The following is a 10561-nucleotide window of genomic DNA, read 5'->3' as shown; positions in this document are numbered from 1 at the left end:
CTTTGTGCCCGGATCTCATGCACTTTGTATTCTGCTGGAACTACTGAATCTCTTAACAGAAATACTATGTGTGGTGGGGGTGGGGAGGTTAAGGGGGACACACTCTCTCTCTCACACTTTTGAGCCTTGTTTTTTCAGAATTTCCCAAATATAAACAAGGCTAATGAGTAGGGCCCTACCAAATTCACAGTCTGTTTTGGTCAACTTCACGGTCATAGAACTTAAAAAATCGTAAATTTCATGATATCAGCTATTTAAATCTGAAATGTCATGGTGTTGTAATTGTCGGGGTCCTGACCCATAAAGGAGTTGTGGGGGGTTTGCAAGGTTATTATAGGGGGTGTTGTGGTGCTGCTACCCTTACTTCTGTGCTGCTGCTGGCGGCAGCGCTGCCTTCAGAACTGGGCATCTGGAGAGCAGTAGCTGCTGGCCGGGAGCCCAGCTCTGAAGGCAGTGCCACTGCCAGCAGCAGTGCAGAAGGAAGGAGGGCACGGTATGGGATTACTACTCTTACTTCTGCGCTGCTGCCTGCAGAGCTGGGCCCTCAGCCAGCAGCCGCCACTTTCCAGCTGCCCAGCTCTGAAGGCAGCAGTGCAGATGTAAGGGTGGCCTGGTATGCATTGATAACCTTACTTCTGGGCTGCTGCTGGTGGAGTGCTGCCTTCAGAGCTGAGTGCCCGGCCAACAGCCGCCGCTCTCTGGCTGCCCAGCTCTGAAGGCAGCAGACAAGTAAGGGTGGCAATACTGCGACCCCCCCCTAAAATAACCTTGTGACCCCCGGCAACTCCCTGTTGGGTCAGGACCCCCAATTTGAGAAATACTAGTCTCCCCTGTGAAATCTGTATGGTATTGGGTGAAAGCACAGAAAAGATCAGATTTCATGGGGGGACACCAGATTTCACAGTCCATGACGCGTTTTTCATGGCCATCAAGTTGGTAGGGCCCTACTTATGAGTTTGTTTGGTAAGGGGCGCTCTCTCTCGCTCTTTCTCTTTCTCTCTCTCTCGCCTTGTTTATACCAGGGAAATTCAGAAAAAATGTCTCCTGGTGGCTGGCCCAGTCCAGTTCCACTGGTGCTAGCCATGCTGGGAGCCCGGCAGCCATCCACCCCCAGTGTTTGATATGCTGTGTCATTCCAGGTGAATTGCCAGCCAGTGCTGGACATGGCATACGATGCTTTTGATGACCAGTATATTGGCTGCACAGAAGTAATGGAAAATATAATCAAGTCTAAACTACTGTGGCAAGAGACATCAATGCACAAGGTGTTTAGCAAAAGCTGGGAAGCTGCGAAAAAAACAATGGAATAATAATAAGAAAAACCTCTCTCTGCCTGTAGGGCTTAAGGATGAGAATGGAATAGCAGTCCTGACCTATACCAGAGGAGGTAAGATACCTTTGTACCAGGAGTTCAACAAAGCTGAGAGAGGCTGGTAAATCCCAAGCTTATTATCTCAAATATTTCCCATTCAAAGCCCTTCATTTTTATTTGACCAGAGCGTTGCAGCTCCTGAAGAGAGACTGTGCTGAGATGTATGAGAGGGAGGTGTACTGGGGGGACCGTTCTCTCTATGAACCCAATGAGATAGGTGACATGGTCCGGTTTGGGACATTTACCTCTTCATCTTTAAACAGGAGCGTAGCTCAGAGATTTGCCTCAGGCACATTCTTCACCATCCAGACATGCTTCGGGGTCCCCATTGCAGACTTCTCTTATATCCGAGGTGAGGCAGAAGTGCTGATTCCAGTCTATGAGATATTTAGGGTGTCCCGCATCACCAAGGACAAGAACGGTGGCAACATGTTTGTCCTCCACAGCACAAACCAGACCTTCAGCTGCTACAACTGCGCCTATATAGAAGGTCAGTAGGAGACTTTGGGTCCAATTCTCCCCACCCTGGGTTGTCACTTCAGTGGTGTCATCTCTTGGGGTATTTTTATCACAAGTCTCATGCTAGTTGGGTTTCTTCTTAAAGTCCCTGCTCCTGGAATCAGGTCATTCTGGGACAATCTCAGGTGGCGCAAAAAGGCTGCGACCTGGCTGGTGGCGGCCAGCAGAGAATTTCTCTTGCTGGTCTAAAGGCAGCATAAGATGGTCCTGTGTCAACGGCTCCCACTCCACATCTGCTGGGTGGGTGGGGTTTCTGAGGGCAGGGTGGGGGCAGGGAGAGAAGAACAAGTGTGGGGGTGATGAATGTCCCTCAGTCGTCACTAAGCCATCTCCCATTCTGGTGCTAGGCAGGCCGGGAGAGAGGCTGGAGATGTTTAGAATTGACTGGGCAATTCATGGAGGGCCTTTCTAACTCCAGGAGCCAGGCTGGGAAGAGATTTGTTACTGCCTGGGCAAGAAGAAGAAAGTTGTGATCTGTATTCTAGTAGTGCACAGCGTGAGATCAGGGCCCAGTTGTGCTATAAAACACAGAGCCTTGCCCTGAACAGCTCTCAGTCTCAATGGACAAAACAGACAACAGGGGGGAGAAAGGAAGGATCCTTGCTCCTCTGTTACCAATGGGAAATGGAAGCACCGGCTAGATGAAGTGGCCTAGCCATGATCACCCAGGGAGTCTGCTGCAGGGCCAGGGACAGAACCCAGATCTTCTGAGCACCCGCCCATGGTCTAGTCACACGCCCATTTTTCTGTTCCTCCGCTGGGCTAATGAAGCGAGTCGATGCTGCAGCACGCGGTGACATCCCTTCGACGGGGTTAGACGGGAACCCCATCCACATGGCTTTTTCTGCTGTTCCAAAAGGCATTGCGGTTCTCCTCACATACACGGCAGCAGTAATCCACTGCTCTCCTACCACACCTTCCTTGCAAGGATTCAGCGCATCCCGGCAGCACCCCGGGGATGTAGGCAGAATCCACGTTGCACAGGTGGGGGAACGGCAGGTCGCTAATCAATGGCAGAGATGGTGACTCCCAGCCTCATGAAACAATAACCCTTCCTCAGCGGGTGAGCTGTTCCTTATACCCCTGCAAAGAGATGTGGCGCTTCCGTATCGTCAGCGTGCTGCTCTCCAGCGTCCGGCTTGTTCTAGCTCTCACCTACCGAGTGAACCCCAGTGACCATTTTACTGTGACTGCAACCCAGCAGGCTGGCAGGGGAGCTGCCGTTGCTGGGGCGTTCTGTCCCAGGGGGTTTCCCAATGAGGTCACTAAGCAGGCTGAATCGAGGGCCACCCAGAGGATTCAGGGGGCCTGGGGCAAAGCAATTTCGGGGGCCCCTTCCATAAGAAAAATTGCAATACTCTAGCAGACTGTCTTCTCGTGGGGGCCCCTGCAGGTCAGGCAAGTGCCCCATTTGCCCCTCACGGACGGCCCTGGCTGAGTCAGACTGCAATTAACACAGGCCTTCTCTTTGCGTTCCAGGAAAGAAAGGGCGACGGTGTCCCTAGCGCTGCGAAGGATTTCACGCAGAATCTGACATCCTGAGCACTTCGCCTGATATGCTGGAAGCAGAAACCATGTGAAATGTTTGCTTTGCTCTTTTCGGTCCCTGTGCAGCCCAATTTATGTTCCGTAAGATGCTATTAAATAAGTTAGGGCTTGATGGGTGCAGTAAGCTGGACTTCTCCCAGCTTGGGAACTTGCAGCCTGCCACAGTGATTTTGTCAACAGATCACCGCTAGAGGGCATGGGAAATCTTCAGCTGGATTGCTTTACTGCATTTACAGACAAAGCCTCCTACTTTGGCGGTGTGTGTATTTGGCCATGCGCTCATCCCATGTTGGTAGCTAACTCTCAACCCCCATGAAGTCATCTGGGCAGATACGAGCACATGCTGAGCTGATTATTGATGCCAATTTATTTAATACTTGCTATAATTAATGAGAAGTATAGGGTCCTGACACCTTATTTTGTCACAAGTTCTTAACTCAGACTGCCATGTAGGTAGCCAGCCTCCCTCCCCCAATCTCCTGGGCAGGCCCCAAAGGACCGTGGGTGAATAGCTCCATCCATCATTGCCCGGTCCAAGGAACTTTCAAGCTCCACTCTACAACACACCACCCTGGTTCATCCACGCTCAGTCCCACGCTTTCTTTGTCACAGGCATGAGCTCTACCATTCTGAATCACATTAGAGATTTTGTTTAGACTAATTTGGCTCAGGCCTCTTTGACAACTTCTTCCCATTAACATTTGTTGCCTCAGTTGTTCTTACACTTGATCTTCAGTTGAGCTCACAGTTCAGGTAAATTTCTAAGCCCAAGTATCGCAACACATGTCAGCCCCCTATTATCAATGCAACAGAGCTCACTCAGAATGACAGGGGCCAGATTTAATGATCGTAAGGTCTCCTGATGCTCATCATCGCAGACGTGAGCGCATCCCACATAAAAGTGAGGGGTAACAGTGGACGCCCAGTGTGGCTTTCTGCGGAGGCTCTGTCTGTTTCCATCTGCTAGTTTCAGCTCGTTCCTTTCACAGATTTTAGCTGGGAAGGGAGCCTTGATCGGGACTCTGACCTGTGCCACTGGGTTGGCTGAACGAGTCCCACCCGTGATTCCTGCATTGAGGCCACCACCTCTCTTTGAGCCAGCATGTCTCTTTAGAGAAACACCCAGCTTCATTTAAAATGGAGAATCCGCCATGGCCTGTGGCAAACTGGTCCAGCACTGCTCTCTCCTGTTAAATGTGTCTTCTTTCTGTTGACCTTGCACATCAGCTTCTAACCAGGGTCTCATCGCACCTTGTCTGCTGATTAAATCCGGTGTAGTTTGATGGGCTTTCGTGCTTTGGTGAAAACATTGATCAAATTGAGCGTGGGAAGGGAGAAAAACCATCCCAGAATAAATTGAAGGTGACTCTCGTATGGAAAGGTTGCAGAACAAACCTCCTTGTCATGAGAAAGAAGGGGGAGGGGGTTATCCTTCACCCCCTTCATTGGTGCAAAGGTTTTTCCATTAGTTTATGTTGCTGGAAATTGTGTCCTGGCCGAGAGAACTGGTGTTCTTGAGCTGGGTGCCCTCAATTCCATCTAAAGTCATTGGGGATGTAATAAAAAGCCCAAAGGCTTGATTTTTCTATACTACGAATCAAATGCTGATGGTGACACTGGGAGAAAACTCTGTGTGAAAACTCCTGATGCCCTTCACTGAGGGATGAAAATACCCTCTACTGTTCTCCCTCCTCCAAGGAGTTCTCTAGCAAACAACAACAAAAGGCTTGATATTCTCACATTTCAAAGCACTGAAACGAACCAACCAGAATTTTGTGTAAGATTCAGGTCCCTTATTCTATCTTAAAGACATGAAAGACAAACAAAAATACAAACACAGTTATCTATCAGTGGAAATCCTTGCCTGTCTTAAAACACAAAAGAACAGCTACATAAGAAGTGGAAAGATTGACAAATAAATCAGGAGTGAGTATAAAAAGTATTGTTCAGGCATGCAGGTGTGAAATCAGGAAGGCCAAATCACACTTGAGTTGCAGCTAGCCGGAGATGTTAGGGAGTAAGCTCAAGAAGGGTTTTTAGTATGTTAGCAACAGGAAGAAAGTCATGGAAAGTGTGGGCCCTGCTGGAATGAGGGAGGGAACCTAGTGACAGAGGATGTGAGGAAAGCTGCAGGTACTCAATGCTTGCTCTGTCTTCACAGATGTTGTCAGTCCCAGACAGCTGCACTCTGCACGGTGGGGAGGAGGTGACCAGCTCTGTGGAGAAAGAAGTAGTTCGGGCCATTTAGGAAAGCTGGATCGAGCACAAGTCTGATAAGCCGGATGCGCTCGCATCCTAGGTGCTAAAGGAGTTGTCATGAGATTGTAGAACCATTGGCCATTATCTGGTGAAAATCACATGACCGGGAGGTCCCGATGACTGGAAAGCTAATGTAGTGCCTATCTTTAAAAAAAGTGGAAGAAGGAAGATCCAGGGAACTACAGGCCAGTCAGTCTCACCTCAGTCCCTGGAAAATCATGGAACAGGTCCTCATAAATCAACTTGAACCACTTCTAAAGGAGGGAAAGTGATCAGGAATGTCAGCATGATTCACTCAAGGGGGCAAGTCATGCCTGACTAACCCACTGCCTCTATGACACGAGATAACCGGCTCTGTGGGATGAGGAAAGCAGTGGATGTGTTATTTCTGGATTTTAGCAAAGCTTTGACACAGTCTCCATGCATTCTCTGCCAAAGTTAAAGCTAAAGTGGGCTGGATGAATGGACTGTAAGGTGGATAGAAAACTGGCTGATAGCTGGCCCAACGGTAGTGATCACTGGTTCCATGTCTAGTTGGCAGTTTGTATCAAGTGGAGTGCCCCAAGGGGTCGGTGTTGGGGCTGGTCATTCAATATCTTCATTAACGTGCACTGGAGGATGGTGTGGACTTCGCAAATCCTTTCAAATCTGTGGGGAAGGTTGTTTGTTTTGTCCTTTGTGTGTTCTCTCTGGAGCAATGAGGAACTAGGGGCAGTGAAAATACATCTCCCTAAACCATATCTGAATCTAAGCATCCAATAGTATTACAGAAATAGTAAGTAATAGCAAGGAAATGCATTAGATTATCTTTTGTTTTAAGCTTGTGAATTTTCCTGTGGTAAGAGGGAGGTTTATCCCTTCAAGTTTTTGCCGCCTGAGGGGAAATCCTCTGTGTTTACAGATCTGATTGCCCTGTGTAAATTACTTCTCCCATCCTGATTTTACAAAAAGTGCTTCTTTACTTTTTCTTTACTAATAAAGTTCTGGTTTTAAGAAGTCATGATTGGGTTTTAGGAAGGCCTGGGGGGATATTTTGGGGAAACAGGAACTCCAAGTGGTTTCTTTTCCTGAATCTCTGTCTGACTCACTTGGTGGTGGCAAATCAAGCTGAGTAGAAATAAAGCGTAGGGGGTCTTTCATGCGTGGTCCCCGTGATCTGTACCTCAGAGTTCAGAGTGGGGAGGGAACTCTGACATGGGTGTAGAAAATCAGGCCTTTGGGCTTTTAATATTAAGTCCCCAATGACTTCAGATGGAGTTGGGGCACCCAGCTCAAAAATTAGACTAAAAGGAGTTTTAAACCATCTCTATCAGATTTCACTTCCTTGGTTCTTGTGTTGTCAGAAATCTCCCAATTCTCCTGTGGCAGCCCAAGACCTGAATTTCCAACATAAAACTAAAGCAAAGGAAAAAACATTTGCCAATGAGGTGAAGGATAACCCCGTTTTCCCTCCACGATAAAGGGTTTGTTCTGCTGCTTATTTTCCTTTTGAGAGTCACTTTCAAAGTTTATTGGAGATGTTTTTTTCTCCTTCCACGCTCCAAATTTGATCAATGTTTTCATAAACACCACCCATCAAACTACCGGATTTAATCCCAACTAGCAGACAAAGGTGCGATGAGACCCACTGGCTGAAACTGAAGTTAGCAAGGTCAACAGAAAGAAGACACATTTTAACAGGAGAGCAATTGACCTTTGGACCAGTTTGCCACAGGCCATGGCAGAAGTCTCCATTTAAAATGGAGCCTGAGTATTTCTCTAAAAGACATGCCGTAGCTCAAAGAGAGAGGTGATTGGCCTCAATGCAGGAATCACCGGGTGAGACTCTGTATGTAGTGTCACAGGTCAGAGTCTGATCATAACGCTCCCTTCTGGCGCCTTCCAAATCTGTGAAGGTGTGAGCTAGAGCAGCAGATGGAGAACCCAGACAGAGCCTCCATGAAAGCCACTAGGGGACTTCTACTGTTACCTCACTTTTATGAGGGATGCGCTCACGTACTGCAGTGATGAGCAGCAGGAGCAGACCTTACGATCGACAGAATCTGGCCTAATGTCATTCTGAGTGAGCTCTGTTGCACTGATAACAGGGGGCTGACACGTGTTCGCGATACTTTGGGCTTAGAAATTTACCTAGATTGTGAGCTCCAATTGGTGAGAAAGGTCAAGAGAGATGTAAGAACAATTGGAGGATCAACAAATGTTAATGGGAAAAGGTGCCAAAGGGACACACGCCTTGAATTAGTCTAAACAAAAAAGTGACCTAATATAATTCCAAATGCTGTGTGTGTGAAGATGGTGCCTGGTAAACAAGAAAGGAGTGGGACTGGAAATGGATGAACTAGAATTGGTGTGTTGTAAATTGAAACTTGTTCATGGACAGGCAATGATGGATGGGCTATTCCACCGCACTAGTTCCCTTTTGGGGCCTGCAAATACAAGAAGACTGTGTGGGAAAAGACTCTGGGGGCTACTGTGACACTGGCTGACTGAAAGAAAGGGCTGGAACGAACTTCACCATCAAGCTGCCACCCCTATGATCTCCTGGGATCCTGTGCGCCTCTTTACATTTAAAACCTTTGAGCAAGGCGTGGCCATCTAGAGGTAGGACTTGTAAATATTGAAACTGTTACACTGGAAGATGTGCAAAGCTGCCATCAGCTGGAGTCTACTGGGATCACAGACAACCACGTGACGCTGGGTGTTAAAGCCAATGGGTGCTGAGCACACCCACGCTGACAGCAAGAGAGCAGGCAGACCTCTTTAGAGAGGAGAAACAGCTGAGGATGGTGGGAAGAACCACCCAAGGCATGAAGCCGTGTGGCAGCTGGCAGCAAACCCATATGGACTGAGGGGCCCCCTGCCTTATGCCAATGCAAAGGACTAGGAGACCTGGGGTCAGCTGTGTGTTTGCAGGAGGCAGGAGGGCAAGAAACAGAGCAGACAAAGAAGAGCTGGAGAGAGGGACAGTCTAAAGGAGCAACTGAAGGAGCCTGCAGCAGGGGAGCCCCCAGTAAGAAACCTGAAGAGAGGATTTTGGGTCCTGGGTATGGGCTGCATGGAGCATTTTTAGTGCTGTGAGCAAAATAAATTGTTTCGTGCTGTTTGATTCCTGCAATGCGTTGACTTGAACACAGGACTTAGGACAGTTCTTTGGAAATCAACAGACCAAGAGCCACGTGAATCTCCGACTGCCAGCACATTGCTGCTCCCAGCTGGTCATGCCCTGGGGGCCCCAAACTTGACTAGCCGCCTGGGCCTGCAAAAAGGGGACAACGTTGTACCTGTAGGGGCTCCTGGGGTGGTCTCTGGTGAGAACTGCTCTCCAGAACGGCTCAGCTGTTGTCCTCCACTGCTTCAGCAGGCAGGAAGAGTCCCCTGGGAAATAGTCACTTTAGGGAGGTGGGGACCCCCTATCCCTTTTTGAAATGGCTCCAGCCTGTGCTGTTTGGGAGCCCTGGTTCAGGGCCCCTGTTTAAATCAATGGGAAGGCTCCCAGGGGCTGCAGGCCGGGTGTCTGTCCCGGATCCGCCCTGACGCTGGCATGTCCTGGGCAGCGCTGGCTGGGCTCCCGGGTGTATTGGAATCTGGCCATGACCTGGTCTCTCGCCCCTGCGACAAACAGGAGACTGTGAAAGGTAGAGATGTGGTTTCCTGTCTGAGGGTGAGGAAGGAGCGGGTAGTGACTCTACAGGAACAGTCTCTGCAGGTTCAGCACAGTATGAGAGAGAGTGAGTCCGCTTGGTCTGAGCTTCCACTCTGAGCCTCCCAGGGCCATCCAGCCTTTGGACCTGCAGGTACAGTCAGCATCTTTAACTCTCTTTAGGTCAGGTCCATCCCACCAAGTGAGCCACTCTGGGGGAAGTGACTTTGTGGCGACAGGTCAACCTTTGTCTCTTCACTCAGACCTAAGGTTTTAAGAGCGGCTCGTGATTTGGGGCCACGATTTTTGGAGGACTCGACTGAAAAGAACTGAAAGGGGCCAGATCTTGGGGGTGGAGAGATCTGAAGGTGTCTCAAGTTACACTGCTAAAAATCACTTGTGACTTCTCAAAATTTAGTCCTAAGGAAATGAAAGCTCACGTCTGTATTCTAACTTCGGTAAAAAACAAAAGGTAAGTTTTTGCCCAACTCTTTCCCCAGCCTGTAAAGGTCTTTGGCTGTTTACATAAGGGTTGCTGCTCTCTGGATTCACCCATCCACTCTCCTGAGGTGGCTCAGGGGAGTCTCCATAGATGACCCCAATCACCTTGGAACAAGGAGCCAGGGCAGGCATTTCTCTGGGTTGGTGTTAAGAGATTCTCATGGAATTTTCTTCCTGTCCCCAGATGAAGATGACATTTTTGTTGATCACTGTGACTTACCTTTGTGCTCACACACTGATGGACATCCCTCAGTAACTCAATCAGATGCTACAGAGACCCAATGCCGTCTAGTTGGTGTATCTTGTGCTGGACTCTAGTAATTGACAACTCTCTCCATCTGAAAGAATTTGCTAATGGTGAGGTCCCTTGGGGGACTTCCTGAGCCCTGGCTCTTTCTGGGTTATAGAAAGCTCTTGGGGAGGCAGGGTTTTCTTGGTTTATTTGTGGGGGAGCACTGGCGGAGGTAGAAGGGGCTGGCTGATTGGAATGTCGCTCTGGGTTTGTGGATAAAGTTCTGTCCAAGAGGAAGGTATGTCTGTGTTCCTAACGTACAGACCTGATTAGTCTAGTCCTCTGAACCTCAATGAGCAGATGCCCTTTACCCGGAAATGCTTGTACCAGGGATTAAATCTCTAATAAATACTAAGACTAGCTGTAACATTGTTATTAATCAGGCAGAGGATTTATTTGTAGTTAATGGAAAGGTTTATGGTCTGATTGC

At 48.7% G+C, this 10561-nt stretch overlaps 1 pseudogene; it reads left to right on the top strand.

Annotated features, from left to right (window-relative positions):
• Nucleotides 1-1870, top strand: part of LOC120401602 — a 6413-nt pseudogene extending 4543 nt beyond the window's left edge.
• The last annotated feature ends 8691 nt before the right edge of the window (nt 1871-10561 follow it).

This window comes from Mauremys reevesii, linkage group 1 (genome assembly GCF_016161935.1).
Source record: "Mauremys reevesii isolate NIE-2019 linkage group 1, ASM1616193v1, whole genome shotgun sequence".
NCBI lineage: Eukaryota > Metazoa > Chordata > Testudines > Geoemydidae > Mauremys > Mauremys reevesii.
Note: the sequence above shows the minus strand (reverse complement) of the source record. Positions and strands in the feature narration are given on the sequence as shown.